Source organism: Cupressus sempervirens, chromosome 9 (genome assembly GCF_028749045.1).
Source record: "Cupressus sempervirens isolate cs-2001-9-10 chromosome 9, ASM2874904v1, whole genome shotgun sequence".
Classification (NCBI taxonomy): Eukaryota; Viridiplantae; Streptophyta; class Pinopsida; order Cupressales; family Cupressaceae; genus Cupressus; species Cupressus sempervirens.
The window spans coordinates 385,786,317-385,814,189 of NC_143126.1; the positions used below are offsets into that span (position 1 = coordinate 385,786,317).

The 27,873-nt window shown below is 34.6% G+C and overlaps 1 pseudogene; it reads left to right on the forward strand.

Moving 5' to 3' along the window:
* Positions 1-17,626: 17,626 nt before the first annotated feature.
* Positions 17,627-19,194, forward strand: LOC149538881 (large ribosomal subunit protein uL3m-like; annotated as a pseudogene).
* Positions 19,195-27,873: the final 8,679 nt, after the last annotated feature.

Consider the following 27,873-nt stretch of genomic DNA (forward strand, 5'->3'; position numbering starts at 1 on the left):
CAAGTTGAGATCTGATAGGTTTCTAGTAGAGTGTGGATCTAGACTAGCTTGGGCTTGGATTGGATCTTGAGGGATCTTGTAGAAATGTTATTGTAATTAATATTGGATTTTCAAATATAATAAAATTGTTTGAAGCATTTTGTCATCTCTTGTCTTCATATTGTGGCATTTATGGTTATGAGTTGTAAGGGTGGTGTGGCCCTTGATCAAGTGGTATTAGAGTGTACCTTCATCAAGTGGTATCAGAGCATACTTTCATCAAGTGGTATTAGAGCATACCTTCATCAAGAAGAAGTTGTGAGAAACTAATTACATGTTGATGATCTGCTGATCAAATGAAGATAGAGGGAGATGTTGATTAGAATAGGAGATGATGAGCAATATAGAGGGAAAAAGACAAAGAACAAGGATATAGTAGCAAAGAGGGAGAAGTAGAAATGAAGCAATCAGAATAGTAGAGGAAGATGTGAAGCTAAAATTTACTCTTTGGCATTTGACTTATTGTTCTAACCTAGTAAGCCTATGGTTGAATAGTTTAGTCTGATGGTTGATCAATTTGGTTTTTCATCAACACCAAAGAGGGAGATTGTTGGAAATACTAATTGAAAAACTCATTGTTGAAGATCAAAGAATGAGATTGTTGCAAAGAAGGAAGATTGTTGTTTTCAATCATTTTTTTTTCATTGATGTCAAATATGCTAGTTGTAGGGATGATATTTTCTTATAAGATCCAAGTACTATCACTTAGTTTATTGATGAAGAGGATTTGATCAACAAGATATAACAAGAGAACCTTAGGAAAAGGTTGAGTTATGATGTTGTAATGAAGTACAAGGATCAATTAAGACAATGGTTAAATAATGTATTGATAGCATACTCAAAGATATAGAGGTTGGTCACACTTAGAAACATTGGAGGAAGAAGTTGTAACAAGGTGGAATACAAAGCTTAAACTAAGATCATTAGTGGGTGCCAAGCAAGTTAGTTGAAGCCAAGCAAATTCTCAGTAGGAGCTGAGTAATAGTAAAATTCTAGTGTGTACTGAGTGATCTTCAAGTGTCAAGTAAAGATCAAGTGCCAAGCATCAAAAAATTGTTAGTTGGTTTCAAGTGATCTTTAGGTGTTGAGCATCAGGAAAAACACAGTTGATGCCAAATGACATAGTATGTGCCAAGCACTAGTATTTCAATAGTGCCAAGCTGCTTAATTATTTTAGATAATGAAGATTCACCAAATCTAAGCTGACAAAGTGATTGTCTTGAATTTTGTGAATGAGTTGGAAGATAAGGATGATGAGCTGGTGGCACAGAATTCTATGTAAACCATTTTTGGATGAATTCTATAGGATTATTCAAGAGGTTTCTAGAGGAAACAAAATATGGGTTAGATGTAATGAATCCTACCTAATCCATACAAATTAAAATTAAAGAATAGAATAATCAACCGGGAAAAGAACTCCAAGACTTCTATTTAAGGAGTCATAGACCAAGAAGCAAAGAGCTGCTGAAACTATTGTTGTTGAAGAGCTAAACTGCAAAGTGGTCAGAAGGGTGTCAAGAAGAAGACATCTAGGAGAAGGAAGAGCATAGAGGCTCTACTTCTATGAGTGGTCATGAAGAGATGATTGCACTAGTACATTGACCACATAGACTCAAGGAGACTAAGCTTGAAAGGAAGGCAAGATGTAAGAGATGTAGTGATTGAGGGCCAGACAAGGGTATGAGTTGAGAAGTGATCTAAGATCTAAAAGATAAGTTGTATGTTGTAGATAGGTCAAGATCTTCTAATACTCTCTAGCAATTGTATTAGATCTTGAAAAATCCTATGGAGTTAGGTTGGTTTAATAGCCATTTGTTAATCCTTTAATAGGGTGGTATTTCAAGTGAATGTTCTAAAGTCCTCTAACCAGGCCCACATCTAATAGGGTGGTTAAATCCTCTAACAAGGTAGCATTTGATAGTGTGTTGTAAGCTTTTAACAAGGTAGGATTTTCATAGGGCATCACTTCAGAAGAGTGAGAATTGAGTAGCATGTTATTGGTGGTTTTTCCCAAATTGGGTCTCCATGTAAATCATTGTTTTATGTGTTAATTTTTATGTGTTATGCTTGCATGTTGATTTACAGTAACTTGCTAGTTAGAAGAGTTAAAGCTTGGATGAATAGTTGAATGGGCTCACTATACTTAGTGAAAATTTTGAATAGGACATTTGGACCTTGAATAACTTATTCACCCCCCTCCCCCTCCCCCCCCCCCCCCCAAGTTATTCTAAAGCAATTCTAACATCATCATGGAATCAAACTATTTTTTCTATTAGCTCCAAGTGGTCAGGTAAACCCTAGTCCCAAGCTCATCCCATCTTATTGACTAATTGAATCATCTTGGGTACACCAAACAGAATTGACCCTAAGAGTCACTAAATACCATAGGGTAACAGTCTTTAATAGGGCATATCTCAGAGCTCGTGTGACATATGGATGCAATTTTAGGTACTATAGGATTGTGTTGCTGACACCTACAATAACTAACCTCTCTCACTTTTTGGATATTAGATTTTGTTTTCATTTTGTGGCTCCATCTTCAGTGATGCTAAAACTTGTAGCGTTGGCTAGTACAAAGACACCAACTAGTGAATCTCTCTAACCATTCTTTTTTGAGATCAAACCATCTATTCTATTAGCTTTGAGTGACTGGGTAAACCATAGTCCCATTCTCATCCTATCCTATTGACCACTCAAATGTTCTTGGACATATCAAATGCAATTGACCCTAAGAGTCACTAAATGCCATAGGGCAGTAATCTTTGATAGGGTGTATCTTAGAGTTCATGTGAGGTATGAATGTGATTCTAAGTGCTACAAGATTTTTTTGTCGACACCTATAATAACCTCTATAATTTTTTGGAGATTGGATTCTATTTTGATTTTGTGGCCCCATCTCAAGTGATGCTACAACTTATAGTGTTGGCCACTACAAAATTGCCAACTAGTGAATCTCTCTAACTGTTTTTCATGGAATTAAACTGTCTATTTTGTTAGCTCTGAGTGGCTAGATAAACCCTATTCCCAAGCTCATCCCATCTTGATGCCTACTTGAACAACCTCAAGAATGCCAAACCAAATTGACCCTACAAGGAATATCTAGTGCAAGGTATGGATGCAATTCCTAGTGCTATAGGATCATGTTACTAAAACCTACAATAACCTTACTCACTTTTTGGAGATTGGATTCCATTTTGATTTTGTGGCCCCATCTTTGGTGATGCTAAAACTTGTAGTGTTGACCAGTACAAAGTCACCAATTAGTGAATCTCTCTAACTATTTTTCATGAGATCAAACTATCTATTCCATTAGATATGAGTGGCTAGGTAAACCCTAGTCCCAAGCTCATCCCATCCTATTGAATGCTTGAATAGTCTTAGGAATGATGAATAGAATTGACCCTAAGAGTCACTAAATACCATAGGGCAGTGATCTTTAATGGGGCATACTTGGAGCTTGTGTGAGGTATGGATGCAATTCTAAGTACTACATGATTATTTTGTCAACACCTACAATAACTTCTCTTTCTTTTTGGATATTGGATTCTATTTTGATTTTGCATCCCCATCTCGGTTGATGCTAAAACTTGTGGTGTTGGCCAGTACAAAGTCACCAACTGGTGAATCTTCTAACTATTTATCATGGGATCAAATTATTTTCTCTATTAGCTTTGAGTGGCTAGTTAAACCCTAGTCCTAAGCTCACCCTATTCTGTTGACTACTTGAATGATCCTAGGCACACCAAATGAAATTGACCCTAAGAGTCACTAAATGCCATAGGGTAGTGATATTTTATGGGGAATGTATCAAAGAAATGTGAGGTATGGATGTAGTTTTGAGTGCTAAAAGATCATGTTGTTAACACCTACAATAACCTCTCTCACTTTTTGGAGATTAAATTATGTTTTGATTTTGTAGCCCCATCTTAGGTGATGCTAAAACTTGTAGTGTTGGCCAGTACAAAGTCACCAACTAGTGAATCTCTCTAACCATTCATCATGGGATTAAATTGTATGTTCCATTAGCTTTGAATGGCTAGGTAAATCCTAATCTCAATCTCTTACCATCCCATTGCTCACTCAAATGATCTCAGGCACATTAAATGGAATTGACACTAAGAATTACTAAATGCCATAGGGCAATGATATTTGATAGAGCATATCTCTGAGCTCATATGAGGCATGGATGTAATTGTTAGTACTATAGAATCATATTGTTGACCCTACAATAACCTCTCTCTTTTTGGAGATTGGATTCCATTTTGACTTTGTAGCCCCATCTCTTGTGATGTTGAAACTTGTAGTATTGGCAAGTATAAAGTTTCCAATTGATAAATCTCTCCAACCATTCATCATGAGATCAAACTATCTATTCCATTACCTCTAAGTGGCTAGGTAAGCCATAGTCCCAAGCTCATCCCATCTCATTGACTGCTTGAATGATATTGAGCATGTTGAATGAAATTGACCCTAAGAGTCACTAAATGCCATAGGGAAAATATCTTTGATAGGATATATCTCAAAGCTCATGCAAGGCATGGATGTAATTTTGGGTTCTATAGGATCTTGTTGTTGACACCTACAATAACTAACCTATCTCTCTTTTTGGAGATTGGATTTTGATTTGATTTTGTGACCCCATCTTGGGTGATGTTGAAACTTGTAGTGTTGACTAGTACAAATTTGTCAATTGGTAAATCTCTCTAACCATTTGTTTTATGATTGAACTGTCTATTCTATTAGCTCCAAGTGACTAGGTAAACCCTAGTCCCAATCTTTTCTCATCTTGTTGACCTCTCGAATGTTTTTGGGCATGTTGAATGGAATTGACTCTAAGAGTTAGTAAACGTCATAGGGAAGGGATCTTTGATGGGGTATATCTTAGAGCTCATGCGAGGTATAGATGCAATTATTGGTGCTATAGGATCATGTTATTGACACCTACAATAACCTTTCTCACTTTTTTGAGATTGGATTCTATTTTGATTTTGCTACCTCTTCTCAGGTGATGCTGAAACTTGTAGTGTTGCCTAATACAAAGTTGCCAAATGGTGAATCTCTCTAAAAATTCATCATGAGATCAAACTATCTATTCTATTAGCTCTAATTAGCTAGGTAAACCCTAGTCTCAAGATCATCCCATCCTATTTCCTTCTTGAACGATCTTAGGCATGCCAAATAAAATTGACCCTAAGAGTCACTAAATGCCATCGAGAAGTGATATTTGATAATGCATATCTCAGAGCTCGTGTGAGGTATGGATGCAATTCTCAGTGCTATAGGATCATATTGTTGACACCTACAATAACCTCTCTCTCTTTTTGGAGATTGGATTCCATTTTAATTATGCGGCCCAATCTTTGGAGATGGTGAATCTTGTAGTATTTGCTAGTCCAAAGTTTCCAATTGATAAATCTCTCTAACCATTCATTGTGAGATCAAACTACATATTCTATTAGCTCCAACTGGCTAGGTAAACCCTAGTCCCAAGCTCATCTTGTCCCATTGACTACTCTAATGATCTCAAGCATGTCAAACATAATTGACCCTAAGAGTCACTAAATGACATAGGACAAAAATCTTTGACAAGGCATATCTTAGAGCTTTTTGAGGTATGGCTAGGTGCTATAGGATCATTTTGTTGACACCTACAATAAACTCTCTTAGATTTATTTTTCATTTTGTGGCCCCATCTCGAGTGATGTTGAAACATGTAGTGTTGGCCAGTACAAAGTCACCAATTAATGAATCTCTCTAATCATTCATCATAGGATCAAACTATCTACTTTATTAGTTCTGTGTGGCCAGCTAAACCCTAGTACCAAGATCATCCCATTTCATTGACCACTTGAAAGATCTCAGGCGCGTCAAATGAAATTGACTCTAAGAGTCACTAAATGCCATAGGGCATCGATCTTTGATGAGGCATATCTCAAAGATGTGTGAAGTATGGATGTAGTTTTGGGTGCTCAAGATCATGTTGTCAACAACTACATTAAACTCTCCCTTTTTGGACATTGGATTCTATTTTGATTTTGTGGCCCCATCTTGGGTGATGCTAAAACTTGTGGTGTTGGCCAATACAAAGTCCCCAATTGGTGAATCTCTCTAACCATTCATTGTGGGATTAAACTATATTTTCTGTTAGCTCTAAGCGGCTGAGTAAACCATAGTCACAAGCTCATCCAATCACATTGCCCTCTTGAATGATCTCAAGTATGCCAAATAGAATTGACCCTAAGAGTCACTAAATACCATAGGGTACTAATATTTGATAGGGCATATTGCAGAGCTCATGTGAGGTATGGATGCAATATTCAATGTTACATGATCATGTTGTCAACACCTACAATAACATCTCTCTCTTTTTGGAGATTAGATCCCATTTTGATTTTTTGGCCCCATCTCTAGTGATACTGAAATTTGTAGTGTTGGCTAGTACAAAGTCATAGATTGGTGAATCTCTTTAACTATTTGTCATGGGATCAAACTATCTTTTCCATTATCCCTGGGTGGCTAGGTAAACTCTAGTTCCAAGATCATCCCATCCTATTGACTGATCAAACAATCTCAGCCACACTGAATAGAATTGACCCTAAGAATCACTAAATTCCATAGGGTAGCAATTTTTAATAAGGCATATCTCAAAAGTTGTGTGAGGTATGGATGCAATTCTAGGTGTTACAAGATCATGTCATTGAAACCTATAATAAAAAACATCTCACTTTTTGGATATTGGATTTTTTTATTTTATGACCCTATCTTGGGTGATGCTAAAACTTATATTGTTGGAAAGTACAGAGTCACCAACTGGTGAATCTCTCTAACCATTCATTTTGGGATTGGACACTCTATTCCATTAGCTCTAAGTGGTTGGGTAAACCCTAGTCCGAAGCTCATCTAGTCTTGTTGATTCACACCAAATAGAATTGACCCTAAGAGTCACTAAATGTCATAAGACAAAGATCTTTGACATGGCATATCTTAAAGCTCATGCAAGGTATGGATGTAATTCTAGGTGCTATAAGATTGTTTTGTCAATACCTACAATAACCTCCTATTTTTAGAGATTGGATTTCATTTTTATTTTGAGGTCCCATCTTGGGTGATGCTAAAACTTGTAGTGTTAACCAGTACAAAGTCACCAATTGGTGAATCTCTTTAACCATTTATCATGGGGTCAAACTATCTATTCTATTAGCCCTAGTACAAATTTGCCAACTGGTGAATCTCTCTAACCATTCATTTTGGGATTGAACAGTCTATTTTGTTAGCTCTGAGTGATTAGGTAAACAATAGTCCCAAGCTTGTCCCATGTTGTTGACCGATTGAATATTCTTAAGCACACTAAATGGAATTGACCCTAAGAGTCACTAAATACCATAGGGTAGGGATCTTTGATGTGGTGTATTTTGGAGCTTGTGCAAGGTATGGATGCAATTCTAGGTGCTATAGGATCATGATGTCGACACCTACAATAACCTCTCTCTTTTTGGAGATTGGATCTTATTTTGATTTTGTGGCTCTATCTTGGGTGATGTTGAAACTTGTAGTGTTGTCTAGTACAAATTTTTCAATTTGTGAATCTCTCTAACTATTTGTTGTGGGATCAAAGTGTCTATTCTATTAGCTCCAAGTGGCTGGGTAAATCATATTCTCAAGCTTGTCTTTGTTGGAAACAATTGATTAATTGTGTACTGTCTTTGATGTTACACAATTTCATATCATTGCTAGTCATTGTATGCCAAGCCCACTTGGGCATTGAAGATTTTTTTTGTTTCTGTAGAGCATTCTAGAATTTTCCTAGTTCAGAAGTTAGTGTCTATAGAGTTCACTCAAGTGACAAGGAAAGTTTGCAAAAGTTGAGTGTTAATCTAGCTCACTCAGTTAACAAATGAAATGTTGGATGTAAGTTGTGTTAACTAAGCTCACTCGGATACCAAAGGAACTTTGTGAATATGTAGTGTTAACCAAGTTCACTTGGTTAACATAGGAAAATTGCTTTGAATTAGTATTTGCTAAGTAGGGTTGGCTAATGAAGGATTTTTTTGTTTTGGCATATTGAGTTTGATTGAATTGTTTGTTAGTTCTAGCCAACTGAGAAGATGACTATTAATTATTCTAAGTTGTATTCAAGCCAACTTGACACTATGTAAGATATAAATATAAGGTCAAGTTGAGGATTGAAAGAGAAGTATGTGTGGAATATAATTGAAGATTTGATGATGCTAAGAGGAAACAAATTGGAAAGATAAGAAGAATATCATTATTGAGATGCAAAGATACATTCAATCAAGAAGGATCAAGTATACAAGCCATAATTGAGATTTGTAATTAGCAATTCAGTTGAATCAAAAATTAGGTCATCTCATTGTTACTCTCTAACTATTGTAGCAGTGACCTAAATTTCTTAATAGAGTTAGCTTAACAACTATTTATAAATTTGCTAACAAGGTGGCATTTCTATTGAATTGTCTAAAAGACCTCTAACAAGGCCACTCCTAACAGGGTGACTAAATCCTCTAACAAATTCACACCTAATAGTGTGTTTTGTAACCTTTAAAGGGTTGGCTCCTCATAGGGCTCATTTTAAAAGAGTGAAAATCAATAACTACTTGCAATTGAGTTTTTTCCAAATTGGGTTTCCACATTAAATCTTGGTGTGAATTGTGTTTATGCTATTTCTCTTATATGTTTGCAACTAAGTTAATGTAATATTTAACCACAGATAATATCTTAAGATTTTCATGTTAAGTGTTTACCAAGTTACAACATTTTGCCTATGTGTTTGTCAAGTTTTAGCAGAGTTAAGTTTTCATGGAGTTTGATTTATATTGGCATCTAAGGGATCTGGAATTTATTTTAGTGGGGTAAAAGCACAAACCTGTGTCACCTTTTATAAGGGAGAAGTGATATTAGAATTTAACATCTTCAACTTTAATGACATAAAAGTGGCATTTATGCTTAGAATTTGAAGATGATGTAAACTAATGAAATGTGTAAAATTAGATGAAGTTTATGCTTGTAATTTTTTTGAAAAAAATTGAGTGAAAATTTTATCTATTTTTTTTTTTTAAAGTCTATTTTTTAATTTTTTTTAAATGCTGAAAATATAGAGTTTTTTTCCCGTCAAACAAATATATGAAAATTTTCATATTTTGGTCTAATTTTGGAATATGTTAGAGTCAACATGTATACCTCATGCACCAAAAAAGAAAAATTGAAATTTGGCTAATATTTTTCAAGTTATAATTGGTCAAAGCCAAAGTAATCAGAAATTGACAATTTTTCTCTCCCATCAAACTTTTTCCATCAAATCTACATATATTTTTTAAAAAATTACATATTCTTGAAGAAGACTCTCTCCTCTAGTGCAGCATTAAAAAATAATAATTTTTGAACATGATTTACTATTTTTTTCTTATTTTTGAATGGACATCTTCCTAAATCTAAAAATAACTACTTGTACTATTTTCAAATTATAACATATTATCCATGATCAAAATTTTAAAAAAATTATATAATCGTAATCTTGACTCTGAGACCTACAAAAATATATTTTTAGTTTTAAAAAAAGTTCAATTTAGTAAGTCAAATTGGCCTTCAAAGTGAGAAGTTTGCAGAAGTTCTTATTTTTGCTTGTGTGGCTACCACATAGGTAGTTTTGGCTGAAACCCTTTTGGCCGTAACTGTTATGGCCAAAAGGGTTTTGGCCAAAACCCCCCAGCTTAAAAAATCATTGTCAATCACTATTTGGCTATTTTTATGATATTTTGAGTCATTTGAAACATGGGGGTTATGGCCGAAACCGTTGTGGCCAAAAGTGTTTCGATCGTAACCTTGCATGCTACGTCAACGGGAAAACTTGTCACATATGTACGATTAGAACTTTTTCAGCCGTAACCCCTCCATATATCACAAAAGGTGACACAAGTTTGTGCTTTCACCCAGTGGTAACTGATTCACCCCTCCCCTCTTAGTTACTCCTCTTATATTTAAAAAATTTGGTATCAGAGCTTCCAGTGCTTGTAGAGAAGGTTTTAAGGACCAAAGCTAAAGACCAAGATGTCTTATAGAAGAGAGACTCCCAAGTTGAATCAAGACACCATTGTAGCATGGCAAGGACTTGTGTAATTATGTTTAGCAAATATCAATGATTCAGGTTATAAATATCTTAATAGTGAATACAAGACTCCTAGTGGAACATTATCAGTTGAAGAAATTGCTGAAAAAGAAAATCATATCATGATGATTGACATTGCTTCTACTCTTAATTATGATGAATTTGATGAAGTCAAAGATTATACTACTACTTATGATATGTGGATCAAACTAAAAGACATCTATGGAGGAGATGATAGTTTAAGAAGAGCTAAAGCCAAAAGTCTCAAAGGAAAATTTGATCAAATGAAGATGAGAGAAGATGAAAAATTTGAAAATATGTTGAGAGAATTAAATTAAGTGTGACTGCAATCAAAGCATCTAGAGGGGACATTGATGACAAAACAGTTGTAAGAATGGTATGTAGAACCCTTCTTCCTATCTATGCAATTAGAGTGTCTGTTATTCAAGAGATGAGATGTGATCCAAATATCAAAATAACTTTATATGCTCTAGTTAGAAGATTGATAACTTTGAGTTGGATAACTATGATAACTATGTCCCTAGTTCCAAAGGTATTGAGTCTACATTTGAAGCCAAGCTTTCACTCAAGAAAAAGGATAAGAAATCAAAATCCAATCAATCAAAAAGTAAAGAAGAAGAAGAAATTTTAGATAGTTATCTTGAAGTTGTTGAAGCCCTACTTGCAAGGAAATATTCCAAAGGTAGAGGAAAGTACAAAGGTAAGATTCCTCTAATATGTTTTTCTTGTGAAGAAGTTGGTCACATTGTTGCAAGATGCCCAAACAGAGAAGACAAGGATGAAAAGAAAAACAATAAGTACAAAGGCAAAAATGAATTTAAAAACTACAAGAACTACAAGGACAAAGGTAAGAAATCTTATTTTATGGCTAAAGATTCTAATAATAGTGAAGATGAAATGGTATATATTGTTGTAAAAGATGAATCTGATGATGAAGGAAATAAAATGACACTTATCTATCATATTAGCAAAAATGATACATGGATTATTGATAGTGGCTACTCACGTCATATGACTGGATGCAAAAAAAAAATTGAGTACATGGAACATTATGATGGTGGTAGTGTGAGACTCAAAAATAATGAACCTTTTTGCATAAAAGGAAAAGGGTGTATCTCATTAACCAATGAACTTAAATGTGACAATACTTATTGAGTTGAAGGGCTAAAGCATAATCTACTGAGTGTGGCACAGTACAATAATATTGGATTCAACATAGAATTTATGAATGGAAAGGCCAAATTGTTGGATGGAAAAGGAAATTTGGTTGGATTTGAAAAAAAAACAAAAGGTAATCTATTCTATCTCGATCTTAGTGAAAGTTCATGTTTTATTTCTCAAGTAGAAGAAAGTTGGTTATGGCACCAAAGATTATGTCATGTGAACTTTGATAAGCTAGTCAAGATAAGAAAAAATAGAAGAGTAAGAGGTATTCCTAGCTTGAGGAAATCTAATATGGGTCTATGCAAAAATTTAAAATTGGTAAGATAGGAAAAACTAGTTTCAAAAGCAAGAACAATTACAGGACATAATAACCTGGCGAAAATAACCTTGGACAAAATAACTCAGCCATAATAACCCAAGGACAAAATAACCTAGGGTCATAATAGCCCAATCTAAAATAACTTGAAGTCAAAATAGCCCATGGACAAAATAACCCCATAAGATTATAGAGAAAGGAAAACAAAATTTATAAATTACAAGTATATTTGTAAGAAAAAAAATTATTCAAATTTTCAATTAAAGTGTCAAATTATGAGCAATGCCTCTTATATAATCTAAAATATTATTATTGTCATAACCATCGACTAGTCTTTTTAGTCTTTCTTTGAGTTCACAATATTTTTTCCTGCTTCGTTGTGTATTGACAAGACAATCTATTAGCACCCAAAATTGCATCCATACCTTGCATGAGCTTTGAGATATGCCATGTCAAAGATCCCTGTACTATGACATTCAATGACTCTTAGGGTCAATTCTATTTGGTGTGCCTAAGAACATTCATGTAGTCAATAGGACGAGTTGAGCTTAGGACTAAGGTTTACCCAATCACTTAGAGCTAATGGAATAGAGTGTTTGATCCCAAAATGAATGGTTAGAGATATTCACCAGTTGGTGACTCTGTACTTGCCAATGCTATAAGTTTCAGCATCACCCGAGATAGGGTCATAAAATAAAAAAATCCAATCTCCAAAAAGTGAAAGAGGTTTTTTATTATAGGTTTCAACAACATGATCTTGTAACACCCAGAATTGCATCCATACCTCACACAAGCTCCGAGATATGCCTTATTAAAGATTGCTACCCTATGGCATTTAGTGACTCTTAGGGTCAATTCTATTTAGTGTTGCTAAGATCATTTGATCGGTCAATAGGATGGGATGAGCTTGGAACTAGGGTTTACCTAGCCACCTAGGGCTAATAGAAAAGATAGTTTGATCCCATGAAAAATAGTTAGAGAGATTCACCAATTTGTGACTTTGTACTAGCCAACACTACAAGTTTCAGCATCACCAGAGATGGGCCCACAAAATCAAAATGGAATCCAATATCCAAAAAGAGAAAGAGGTTATTGTATGTGTCAACAACATGATCTTGTAACATTGAATATTGCATCAATACCTCACATGAGCTTCACAATATGCCCTATCAAATATCACTACCCTATGGCATTTAGTGACTCTTAGGATCAATTCTACTTGGTGTGCCCGAGATCATTCGAGCGGGCAATGAGATTGGATGAACTTGTGACTATGGTTTACTCATCCACTTGAAGGTAACAAAAAAGATTGTTTTATCCCACAATGAGTGGTTAGAGAGATTCACCAATTGTGGACTTTGTATTGGCCAACACTACAAGTTTTAGCATCACCTGAGATGGGGCCACAAAATCAAAATGGAAACCAATATCCAAAAAGAGAGATTTTAATGTAGATGTTGACAACATGATCTTGTAGCACCCAAAACTACATCCATACTTCGCATATCTTTGCGATATGCCTCATCAAAGATTGATGCCCTATGGCATTTAGTGACTCTTAGAGTCAATTTCATTCAGTGTGCCTAGGATTGTTCAAGCAGTCAATGGGATGAGATGATCTTGGTACTAGGGTTTAGCTAACCATGCAAAGATAATAGAGTATATAGTTTGATCCTATGATGAATGATTAGAGAAATTCACTAGTTGACGACTTTGTACTGGCCAACACTACATGCTTCAACATCACCCAAGATGGGGCCACAAAATCAAAATGAAATCTAATATCTAAAAAGAAAGAGAGTTTATTGTAGGTGTCAACAAAATGATCCTGTAGCACCTAGCCATACCTTGCAAAGCTCTAAGATATGCCCTATCAAAGATCGTTTCCCTATGTCATTTAGTGACTCTTAGGTTTAATTATGTTTGACATGCCCAAGATCATTAAAGCTATCAATAGGACAAGAAAAGCTTGGGACTAGGGTTTACCTAGCCAGTCGAAGCTAATAGAATATGTAGTTTGATCTCACAATGAATGGTTGGGGCCGCAAAATTAAAATGGAATCCAATCTCCAAAAAGAGAGAGAGCTTATTGTAAGTATCAGCAACATGATTGTATAGCACTAAGAATTGCATCCATACCTCACATGAGCTTCGAGATATGAACTATCAAATATCACTACTCTATGGCATTTAGTTACTCTTAGGGTTAATTTTGTTTAGCATGTTTGAGATCATTCAAGTAGCAAATAGGATGGGACAGTCTTGGGACTGGGTTTTACGTAGACAATTAGAGCTAACTAAATAGATAGTTTGATCTCATGATGAATGGTTAGAGAGATTCACCATTTTGTGACTTTGTACTAGCCAACACTACAAGTTTCAGCATCACTTGAGATGGGGCAGCAAAATCAAAATAGAATCCAATCTCAAATAAGTGAGAAAAATTATTGTAGGTGTCAACAACATGATCTTGTAGCACCAATAATTGCATCCATACCATGCATGAGCTCTGAGATACACCCCATCAAAGATCCCTTCCTTATAGCATTTACTAACTCTTAGAGTCAATTCCATTCAACATGCCCAAGAACATTTGAGAAGTCAACAAGATGAGAAAATATTGGGACTAGGGTTTACCTAGTCACTTGGAGCTAACGGAATAGACAGCTCAATCACAAAACGAATGGTTAGAGAGATTTACTAGTTGGTAACTTTGTACTAGTCAACACTAAAAGTTTCAGCATCACCCAAGATGGGGTCACAAAATTAAAACAAAATCCAATCTCCAAAAAAGAGAGATAGGTTAGTTATTGTAGGTGTCAACAAAAAGATCCTATAGCACCCAAAATTACATCCATACCTTGCATGAGCTTTAAGATATGTCCTATCAAAGATATTTTCCCTATGACATTTAGTGACTCTTAGTGTTAATTTCATTCAACATGCTCAAGATCATTTTAGTGGTCAATGGTATGGGATGAGCTTGGGACTATGGCTTACTCAGTCACTCAAAGCTAACAGAATAGATATTTTGATCTCATGATGAATGGTTAGAGAGATTCACTGATTGGCAACTTTGTACTTGCTAATACTACAAGTTTCAACGTCACTAGAGATGGGGCCACAAAATCAAAATGAAATCCAATCTCCAAAAAGAGAGAGGTTATTGTAGGTGCCAACAATATAATCCTATAGTACTAGAAATTAGATCCATGTCTCATATGATCTCAGAGATATGCCCTATCAAATATTGCTATCCTATGGCATTTAGTAACTCTTAGGGACAATTTTTTTTGGTGTGCCTAAGATCATTCGAGTGAGTAATGGGATGGGAAGAGATTGAGATTAGGTTTACCTAGCCACTCAAAGCTAATGGAATATATAGTTTGATCCCATGATGAATGGTTAGAGAGATTCACTAGTTGGTGACTTTGTACTAGCCAACACTACAAGTTTTAGCATCACCTAAGATGGGGCTACAAAATCAAAATAGAATCCAATCTCTAAAAATTGAGATATGTTATTGTAGGTGTTAACAACATGATCTTTTAGCACCCAAAACTACATCCATACCTCGCACATCTCTGAGACATGCCCCATCAAAGATCTCTACCCTATGGCATTTAGTGACTCTTAGGGTCAATTTTGTTTGGCGTGCCTAAGATCATTCAAGCAATAAATAGGATAGGTTGAGCTTATGACTAGGGTTTAACTAGCCACTCAGATATAATAGAGAAAATAATTTGATCCCATGATAAATAGTCAGAGATATTCACTAGTTGGGGACTTTGTACTGGCCAACACCACAAGTTTTAGCATCACCTAAGATGGGGATGCAAAATCAAAATAGAATCCAATATACAAAAGGAAAGAGAGGTTATTGTAGGTGTTGACAAAATAATCATGTAGTACTTAGAATTGAATCCATACCTTACACAAGCTCCAAGATATGCCTCGTCAAAGATCACTACCCTATGGTATTTAGTAACTCTTAAGTTCAATTATGTTCAACATTCCTAAGACTGTTTGAGCAATCAACACAATGGGATGAGCTTGGGACTAGGGTCCTGGCCACTCAAATATAATGGGATAGATAGTTTGATCCCATGATAAGTAGTTTGAGGAATTCACTAATTGGTGACTTTGTACTAACCAACACTACAAGTTTTAGCATCACCAGAGATGGGGCAAATAAATCAAAATGGAATCTAATCTCCAAAAAGTGAGTAAAGTTATTGTAGGTTTTAGTAACATGATCTTGTAGCACTAGGAATTTCATCCATACCTCACACAAGCTTTGAGATATGCCCTATCAAATCTCACTATTCTATGGTATTTAATGACTCTTAGGGTCAATTTGGTGTAGCGTGCTTGAGATCATTCAAGAGGGCATCAAGATGGGATGAGCTTGGGAATAAGGTTTACCTAGCCACTCAGAGCTTAGAAAATACACAGTTTAATTCCATGATAAACAATTAGAGAGATTCACTAGTTGCAAATTTTGTAGTGGCCAACACTACAAGTTGTATCATCTCTTGAGATGGGGCCACAAAATCAAAATGGAATCCAATCTCCAAATATTTATAGAGGTTATTGTAGATGTCAACAAAAAGATCTTGTAGCACTCAGAATTGCATTCATACATTACATTAACTTTGAGATACACCCTATCAAAGATCACTGCCCTATGGCATTTAGTGACTCTTAGGGCCAATTGCATTTGGCATGTCCAAGAACATTTGATTGGTCAATAGGACAGGATGAGAATGGGACTAGGGTTTACCCAGTCACTCAAAGCTAAAAAAATAGATGGTTTGATCCCAAAATGAATGGTTAGAGAGATTCACTAGTTGGCATCTTTGTACTAGCCAACACTACAAGTTTCAGCATCATTGAAGATGGAGCCACACAATCAAAACAAAATCTAATATCCAAAAGTGAGAGAGGTAGATTTTACCTAACCACTTGGAGCTAATAGAAAAAATAGTTTGATTCCATGATGAATGCTTAGAGTGATTCACAAGTTTATGACTTTGTACTAGCCAATACTACAAGTTTCAACATCACTTGAGATGGATCCACAAAATCAAAATGGAATCCAATCTCCAAAAAGTGAGAGAGTTTACTGTAGGTGTCGACAACACAATCTTGTAGTACCTAGAATTGCATCCATACCTCACACGAGCTCTAAGATATGCCCCATCAAAGATCGTTGCCCTATCTTTTTGCTACTTCTTTTTATATCTACTAATTGCCTCTTTCATTATATGAGTGGAGTTTTTGATAGGATTTATAGTCTTCTCCCTACTACTTCCAGTTAGCACCCGAGGGAGTGCATGAAAAAATGGTTATAACATATTTCCCCCATACCACCATGCCCTCAAAATTCATAAAGAATATAGAAATGATTAGTGAGAGAGTTTACTGTAGGTGTCAAAAACATAATCTTGTAGTACCTAGAATTGCATCCATAACTCACACGAGCTCTAAGATATACCCCATCAAAGATCGTTGCCCTATCTTTTTGCTACTTCTTTTTATATCTACTAATTTCCTCTTTCATTATATGAGTGGAGTTTTTGATAGGATTTACAGTCTTCTCCCTACTACTTCCAGTTAGCACCCGAGGGAGTGCATGCAAAAATGGTTATAACATATTTCCCCCATACCCCCATGCCCTCAAAATTCATGAAGAATATAGAAATGATTAGTGGTCTACCATTTAGATTTTTGTAACAATCACCATCCAAAATAGAATCTTTAATAATGCATTTAGTTATTCATTTATTTTTAATTCTTAACAAACAAACATTAATTGTTTTAATAAGAGAGCTATATGGTCACACAAATATCCAATTATTTAGGTTTAGGATAAATGGGTTGTGATAAAAATCACCTTAAATGAGCAATGATATTGTAAAACATTTTTAGATGTGAGGTGTTGCTCACCTAGTCGAAGTACCATGTCTGCATTATCCAGAGGACTCATCACATGGTTTCATATTTTTTGGATGTTATCACAATCTCAATCAAATATAAATCTTTGGCACTCTACATTGTTGCTAGAATCACTCATGTTTAGAGCTTGTTTGGCCACTCCCTCAGCATATTCAATATTAAGCACTCATGGGCAGGATGAAGAGGAAGGAGGAGTAATATTTCTAGCTAAGGCACAAGTAAGGGCCATTGGGATAGAGTCACAGAGAAAAAGTGCCATAGTTGTTAAATGCATAATGATCGGTCTTTGGGATAAATGTGAGGCTACAATTCCCATTACCATCCTTTGGCTTGATAACATCATCACTCAAGCCAAGACACACAATAAGAAATGCTAAAATGTGCTCTGGAAATGCTATCATAAATTCATATGCTAGATATTATACTTTCCATGGACAAGAAAGGACTTAAAAGTAAAATCTTTTGAGATTCCTTCATCTTCACTCCAATTTGTATTTTTCTTTAAAAAATTCTTATGCTTGCAATTTTTGCTTACAACAATTGTTCAAATTCAAAATAGTCAGTTCATAGCATGTTTACTCTAATACCCTTTTCAATACCACATCCAATACATACACCATGTGTTCAATGCATACCCTGAGCAATGAATGTTATGATATGTATTTATTTTTTGGTAATGCACCCATAAAATGGGTCCTTTTAGACTAGGGGGCTAGGCTAGGGGGCCTATCTTGTCCTATAAATTTTAGGAGGTAGGGAGAAGGGGTCCCCCACAATGGAAATATGATTTATCCTATCCTATCAATTGTAGGGGTAGGGGTAGGGTATTTTATAGGGCCCACTGCCACTGAATATAGGGTAGGGTAAGGAAGGATAGGGGGTCCTATTGCCATTGTAGGGCCAAAATGTACATCCCCATAGGTACAATATATGGGAGAGTGCTCTAAAGAGAAGAGTGCAATTAAAAATATAAGACTCCTTTATAGTTTGATACCCACTAAAAAATCATAACCATAAAGGTTGTCAAGAAACTGCAAGTAAAATGTACCTCATTGAAATTTTTATTTTTATATATAGTTGCTAGTTAGAATCTTTATTCCATGATTTGGTTATGGATTTTTCCTCGTAGTTGTTTCTATGTATGAGGACTTTCAGAATTGGTAGTGTACATTTTTCATAACTAGAATATGTGAACTAGATTTCTATTAAAGAATTTGAAACGAAGTTGATTTAATAAATTTACAATTGCTTCAACTATTGGGAGTGCAGAACAAGCTCCTTATATGTTTAAAGAATCAGATTGGATTTATAACCTGGTTTTCCTATTGTTAGGGCATAACAAATAAGGGTAGGGCAGAAGAAAGGAACGTAGCTAACAAAGCCTATGTTGAGCTTTTTCAAGTCACAAAGAGTTCAATTGAAGAGAGAGTTGAAGGATTTTTGTGTAACGAAGGATGCCCTTCTTCCTATTGGTACTCCCATTACTACTCACCTTTTTGTTCCTAGCCAACATTTGTTGTGTGTAGAATCACAAAAGGAAAATATTTCCAGGTCTATATTTACCTTTAACTAAATGGCTCATGTTTTTTGTAGTCAAACCACATCAAAATAACTCTTTAAAAAGATATATCATCTATGAACACTCCATAATTGTGCATCTATAAGTGATAACTAGAATACAATTTGTTGGCTTGTTTTTCAATGTGCAAGCACCTTCACTACATCTTTTTAACATGAACATTAGAAATTTACTAGCAAGATAAGCAATTTTATAGTTGAAGAATAATTTCCATTAGCAATGCAGTCTAAAAAAGTTACCCATCTAGTTGTTCTTAAGGTCTTACTTTCTTTATAGTGTTATTTTAGGTAGGATGCACTACACAAACATTGAACTCTAGTATATCATAAGATTTTACAAATGAATTTCTTTCTTAAGACTATTAAATGCATGTTTGTTATATAATTCCTAAAGGAGATGCTGGTTTGCAATGGCGACACTGCTTTAAGTATGCGATATGTTTTAGATTAGGGTAAAAGAAAGTTTTGAAGGGACCCCGAAACCCTTTAACAAAAAAATAGAAAGATAAAGCAATACATCCCAACCAGGAAAAAACCCGCAACAAACTGAAGAACAGTATCAAAATCAGGTTTTACAGGGACCTAAAACCACTAGAAAAGTCCAAAAACAAACTAACCCAGGTTTTACAGGGACCTGGAACCACAAATAGTCTTAACTATATAAAAAAACCAGAAACCAAGACCAGAGTCCCCAACCAGCGACCAATACCAGACAGGCACCAAACCAGAGAACCACCCCAATGCCACTATTGTAGCTCCAAGATAAATTTAGCTGCTTCCTTACCAATAGAAGTAGTATCTTGAATGGAAACAACATCCATAGTAGCAGCAGCTTTCATAGCACTCTTCCTCGAGCTCTGCCTAGTTCTTTTGCTCAGACCCTTAGCCAAAATGATATCTTCATTCACCCTTTTGCCCAAGCTAGCAGCGACAGCCCAAATACTCAAGGTGACCTATTCCATCTTACTGCTACTCTCCTTGATTAACATTGTGAGGTTTTGCTCATAGTTGTTAAGTTTTTTAGGGATGTCTCCCATCTATCCTTCCATATGACTAAGTTTAGCATTGATAGTATCCAAGTTATGTTGCAGAATTTCCACCTTTTTCTTCAAACCCATTATTTCATTGTAGATCCAGGAATCAACCTTGAGACTGGTGTCAGCTTTCTCCTTAGCAGAATGTAGGAAGGAAAGCATGGTATCCCTCTGCATATCATCACAATCATCTTCAGCAGTCTCGTGAGGGGGGGAGCAAACATTATCATTAATATCCTCCATTTTCGTTTGATCCTCCTTTTGACCCTCGGCATAGTCCTCAGGATGAGTAGAGTCCTTCCTTTTTTCTTCCTCTATCCCCTTAACAAGAGAAGCAGTACTAGCCATATGGTTCTCCTTATTCTTCTCAATAGGATTCCCAATAGTGTTATCTTCCCCTTTATTACCCCCACTAGAAATAACCTGGTTGCCCTCATTATTAGATTTACTCTGTTCAAAGTTACCTTCACTATTATTTTCCTCTTTTCCTTTTTCATTATTATCTTCAGTCTCTGGATACCCATCCAAATTAGAACTTAACTCTCTAGTTTCAGTATCATCCTCATCCTCAGGTTTCCAATTCTCATAGCTTTCCGAATTATCAATCTCAAACTCCTCATCCTCAAGAACTTGAGAGGCAAAGGGTTTCAAATTTAGGGCATTTTCTTTACCTTTAATAGGGTCAGCCTTCTTACTCTTAATGGGTTCTTTCTTCTTGTCCTTAGAGGGAGTAGAGGCAATGCGCTTATTTTTACAATATCCCTCAATAAGAAGGATCAGACCTTCATGAAGAATGGGTCTGGATTCCTTTTTCTTATGGGCTTCTAAACTATTAAGTAAAGAAAACCGCAAAAAGAAGGGGAAAGATATTCTATCTTTATATCTGAAATGATTTAAAAAAACTTAAGTATGTGATATGTTAACCATTCTTTTATTTTAATTTTTTTTTGTGGCTAGACCCATGATTTTATGTTTGGATATGTTATTAATTGATGCAATAATGTGATCCTCAAGAATCTATGAAATACATAAAACTAACTATTTTTTGAGTCACATATGTTAATTATATAAAGTTAAACCATAGCTTGCCCACTAATCCAAATGTTACTCTCTATCATTTTCTTTCCTTCTCAAACATATTTCATCATTCTTATCTTATGGAGTTTATTTCTACTACCTCCACCATTATGACTATAAAAGTTAAACCATCTTTCTCAAAGATGTGTTTGACCTCATCCATTTCTTCTAAATTTAAGGTAAATTCCCCTTTTTAAATTCCTTGAGAATATACGTAAACTAGAGCTTTGAAAAACTTTAGAGCTTTTAAAAAAATTTCCTTTTGGAAGGTAAATATATTTAGTGTTGATCCTAGTGGTAGCTACAACCTCTACTACAAACAATTGTGCCATGTCCACTTGTCCTAGTTCAGAGATTATTATGGCTTCAAATACAATTTTTCTAGTAGATTAGGGAATCTAATTGTCTATTATATAAACATCATTTCCCTTGTGGTCATTCTTCAAACTATTTTGAATGAGTGATTCACATTTTTTTGACCTAGATGTTCAGTCTTCTTAACTGAGTGAGATCTTGAAGCTCCATCTACCCTTAAGTCCTAGTGATGGATAACTATGTAATAGTTTGATCATTTTAAAAGTAAGGAAATTCTTGGATCTAGATTCTTCAGGAGTTGTTCGAAATGTGATAATAGGTTCTTTGTGGTTGAATTGCATATGCTTTCACCTTTTAAGAAAATGTAAAATTATTGTGTAACGAAGATTCATATTTTGAGTATTAAAGCCTCATTCAAGTAGTTTACAAATATCTTTATGAGTTTGCTTCCTTATGGAAACTATTTCTCTTTTTCTTAATTACAAAAGGTTTAAATTCATTTATAAATCAAATGAGGACATTGTTTTCATTGATCCTTTATTTCATAGTAAATATAAATGATTGATTGATAATACTAGTGCAGTTACAATTCTCCATGGCCAAAAGAGATGGTTGATCTGTAGATTAAGACCAACCTAATTTGGAACAAGGTGTAATTAAAAGGTGGGGATTTCTAACCTAACATCTCATGATGCATCGAAATTCTACTAAAAACCTAGGTCAACTAGTGGCAGACCAGATCCTGGAAAGGTATTGTTCACTCTTCTTAACATAGATTACTTTAGTGGCAAATATTCACCTTTTGGTGATCTTTTCTCATGGGTCAATCATCATTTGGCAAATAGCACATGCAATGTAGGCTAACTGCCTCACTAGTTATTTATCACATTTGGGTTCAACACCTGTGGTAGTCGCCCATTAGTTATCACATGATTGTTCAAAAATATCGGTCCAATCGCCAATGCAATATACATTTTGGATACATTTATTTTAAACATTTTGCTAGATTTTGCATGTTTGTTTCTTATTGGCCCGCATTATTTTGCCATTACTACAACCAAATAATTTTCCCTTGGATTGGGTGTTGCCTACCATTTTCCTAACATGTGTTGACCACCAGCCTCATTTAGCCAACTATTTCATACTATAGGCTTGCATAGGAAGGTGCACTTCACCTACGTTTGACATTCCCACTTGTTAATCCTGCATAATTTGCCAACCTAGATTGGACTATAAGATATTATTATTCTATACAGTTCACTATTTTTTGGTCTAGATACTAGCATTTCTTATTACTGCCAAAGTTTTAGAGTGCTAAGTGCATTGTCGATTGACTCGCGGACCCTAGTTTTATAAAAGGCAAGTAATTTTTAATTTATTTTTTATGTTAATAGTGGTACTATCGTATTGGTACAATGGTACTAGTTATTTTTTAGTTTTACCACTAGTGATTGGACATCTTAGATGCTAAGATAGCCAGAGCCTACAGGTTTGTGAATTATATTGGGTAGTACCATAGACTATAGTGCCATAGTAGTAGTACCATTTTTTGGAGAATGAATCATATTATTATTATTGTATGCAGTCTAAGTAGTCTACTATCACTGTTCATAGTCTTTGAGTCATCACTATTTGAGTCTTTTGTTCAACAACTAAGTTGATTTATTTCTTGCTACCTTTATCAGTTTGTAATGTCAAACAAGAGGGGTAATAGAGGTTTCAGTAGGATCCCTAAAATCCAAGAGAGGCCACTGTTACCAAAATGTAGAAGCATAGCAACATATTTTGGTAGTGGAAATGTTGGCAGCCTACAAGATTCACAACTTAGATCTCTAGTGCTTATTGAAAAAGAAGATTCATCACAAGTTGGAAACTCAGACCATATTGAAGTTCAAGTTGGTGAATCTGATATCTCAGTCGAGAATGAACTTGAACATGATTTGGAGGCACTTCCCCTAAGTAGGGAGTTAGAAACTAATATTATAGAGTTGGAGCTGGTCCCAGACTAGTCGGGTGAGAAAACCAAAAGTGATCCCATAAATCATGTTCATGCACAAAAGGGGAAAAGAAAATTGGAATCAAAGAAAGATCAATCTCGCTGGGATCTATCCAAATGGAATTTTTAATTAGAATGGGTCAAAATTTAATGTTTCATTAAACTAGTGGCCAATCCAATTGATGGTGATCCTCCTATAGAATGCAAATGTAAGATTTGCATAGAGATAACAAAGAAGGAGAAGAGGTTGCAGCTTAAACTTGATACAATAGAAAAACATGTCGGTAAAGTTTACAAAAAGGAAACTATAAATGGATTTGAAAAATCCATACTAACTTGAAAAACAAAGGACAAGTATCTACATATCAGGAATGTCAAAATATATGAGTTACACTAGCAAATATGGGAGAATCATTCTATAGTAAAAGTTTCCATCAAAGATTTCATTAGGAAAGCAATGGAAGTGCAAAATATGGGAAAAGTAGTTCAATTAAGTGTGGTCTTTTATATTTTGAGTAGAGGACATCCTATAATAGACTACCCTTCAATTACTACCTTATTGCACTTTTTCAAACTTTGAAACTATTTGAATAGTCACTAGTCAATAAACAGTGGATGGGAATGGGTTAGATGTCTTGCATAGGTTGAAAAAGAAGATATGAAAGAAAAAATAAAACACTCAAATTTTATTGCACTATCTCTAGATGAAGTTACAGCAATTGATAATACTTTTTGGGTGTGCATGCATGTTTATACTGTAAACAATCTTTGTCGTCAACCCTTTTTACTATCTGTTGCTAAATTGAATTGTAGTGTGATAGCTAAAAATTTATATGATTTATTAAAGATTACTCTAACTAAATGTGGAGGTTTGGATAAAATGGAGATTGCCAAAAATTTAGTGTGTGTTGGAGTGAATGGAGCTTCAGTTATGCAAGGTCATAAAGGTGGTCTTTGCAAAAAGATCAAGAATGATTTGGCACCCTACACTATTCCCATTCATTACATGGCCCATCGAATGAATCTTGCTTTTGGAATTGTCAATAATTTTGGCTATGTAATTAAAGTGGAATCTCTAATCAAAGATATTTACCAATACTTTTGTCAAAATCCAAAACAAGTTCGAGAATTTCAACATTTTGCTCAAGGACTTACTGATGGGAAGAAGCTTCTTAAAGACAATGATACCAAATGGATCTCTTTGGATAGACTAGTGCATCGAGTAATCTTTGAATATCCTTCATTTCTTGGACTTATTCACTCTATGTGAGACAAATTCTCTTGACTATATTCAAGTCTAACTAATGTTAAGATACTCTTAACTTTAGCAGTTATTCTCCCCATGCTACAAGACATGAGAATTATTATAAAAAAGGTTCAAAAAAGAGCTATGTACATTGCAAAATATAATAAGCTACATAAAATGACATTTAATAGCCTGGATACTTTGTATCAATGAATACCATTAGATGAATCAAGATTTGCAAAGTGGATAGAAATCATAGATTTGAACAATCCTCAAAAAATTTTACATATTGGTGTAAATGATGAGGTTTATGCCAAGGTACATGGAGTTGACATACCAATGTAGTACTATGCCTACATCAACCCTGACTCCAACCCTAATGAAGTAGGAAACAAAGTTGAATTAGAATCAAAGAAGGTACTTTCATGTGTTACAAGTGAAGATTTCAAGAAGATCAAAGACTTTGTGCTTGACTCTGTCAAGTGAGTTTGCTACAATATTTCATCAGAAATTAGATTCAAATTCTCCCTAGAGGAATTACTCGAAGTAATGTCAATTGTTTTTCCACAATATTGGTCTCTAAACTATCTGACTGATTTTTGAAGAAGGGTGATGACTTTGATTCAGCATTTTTTAAAACCTAAAGTAATCAATGGAGTAACTATAAATGTAATTTTAGATAAATCTTGACTGAGAGATCAATCATATTATTTTGCAAACATAATGAAGGAATAATATGATCTTATGGAGAACCCAAATGAAGAGAGAGCAGTAACAAATCTTTGGAAAAACCTTGGTGAGAGCAATCAATTGAGAGAGTCAATACCAAAATATTTCAAGCTTACCCATTTATGTTTGATGATGATATTGGGTTCAGAGGAGGATGAGAGAGTTTTCAGTACTTTGAGCTTCTTGAAGTTAAAGGATAGAAACAAATTAGACAAAAATCTGGATAATTGTTTGAGGCTCTATAATTCTAGCTATGAGGTAGAAATTTTTCCTTATGATAGGACTTTTAGCATTTGGAGAAACCAATGTCAAAGAAGAGGGATTGCCAACATTTTAGACCCAAGTGGTAGTGGCAGTGGCAGTGGTGGTGGCAGTGGTTCATGTCGTGATATTGGAAGCAATGAAGATGATGTTAACTTTGGCATGCATATTGATACTAATAGTGAATTTGAAGAAAACACAATGGACAATGAAAATTTATATGCAATAAATGAGGAGGATTCTAATGATAGTGATGTTGAACCAGTCTAGGTGGATTAGAAACTATAGTAGCTTCTCAACCTCAAGTTCTAACTTATGCATGAGTCAAGTAGGAGGCTTGTAGTAGTAGCTTTGATCTAAGACTCTATCTACTAATTAATTATGTTTGTAGAAGTCAATTTATAACCTTCACTCATTGTCCTTTTATAGATGCTTAAATTGTTTTTTGAAGATGTTGATGTTACAAACTTACATGCTGAGATTTTCATTGATTGTATTCTTTTAACATGTTGAAATTTTCATTGATTCTAGTTTCTTTAAGGAATTGTAAGATAATGCATTTAATAGAATAAGATCTATTTAAAAAAATTGTATTATAATTTATAATTATAAATCAGCCTGTAACATAATACATATAAGAATTACAAACAATTACAACCCTTTGCAAATGTCTCGATGTCAAATTGAAATGACCATTGATCCTGAATTCCCTTTTGTAGATACGAGGGAGCAACAATAGTTGTAGGTTGGTTTGTAATTGTATATATAATCAGATTATTACTACATAATACATTATGTGTATACAACATAATTCCAAGAATCACAATGATTCACACAATTCACATGATTTAACTATTCAATTCACGATTCAATTCGAGCTTTTCGATTCTGATCTAATTCTGATTCTTGTTACTTTGGTATACAATCACATTGCCAATTTGCCACATTGCCAATTGTACAATTTTTTCAAGTAGTAGGACTAGGGAAATTTTTTCCATCTGTACTATGTAGTAATAGTATGCCAGTGCCTAGCTACCCAACTATCCTGATATGTTGGCTCTTGATTCCTGTAACAATTAACATTAAACAAAGTTGAAATTAAATCCAAAATTTAAAATTAAAGAGAAACAAGTAACAAAATGATTATAGTACTATCACTTACTAAGTTGTTACTTCTTAGTGCTATCAACTATGACTATCACTGTCAACAATAGTAGAACCTTTAGTTTGAGAAGATGACCCAACTTCAATGAATTTCTTTAGGGTGCTCCATTCTACATCATTTGGAAGCTCCATTTGTTTGAGGTTGTAGCTAAATAGTTGTAAACTTGTCAACAATAAATACTTTTGAGAGATAGTTTTACATAAATCAAGGAATTTATCTATAACTTCATTCATTGCTAACTGTGGTTTGATGCAACTTACAATTCTTTCTCGAGTGGTTTCCTCGAGCAAGTTGCCTAAATCAAAATTCATGTTGTTATGCAACTTTTTCATGTAATTTTCTTTTCCAATGAATCTACCATTTAAGTTAGCTGGATTTGGTAATCCAATAGTTAGCAAGTTCAGTATGATGTTATTCATCTTCATTAAGTCTTTGGAAGCAGATTTGAGAGCTTCAGCTATTTTTGTTACTTGTTCACAATTGTGACAGACTTCAATAGTCATTATAGAGGCATCCAAGCGACTGTTTATTCCATGGTTTTCCAAATCCCTATCATTAGATCTCTTTACTTTATTTAAAATTTGGTCAGAAATATTTTTTAAGGAATTGGTAAAGATTTATCTTTTACCCACACTATCACTTTTTACATTTTTAAAGACAAGTATGAGATTGCTATTTAAATCAAGCCATTCAAAAAAACTATTACTATTCTTCATTATTTTGTCCCAATTTTCTTGTTTGATAAGATTAACCATGTTTATTATAGTATCTTTCACATGATGGTCTTCAAAAGAGGTCATTCTATTTTTTGCTATTACATTCTTCATCTTTTTCTTCATTTCAGACATCTC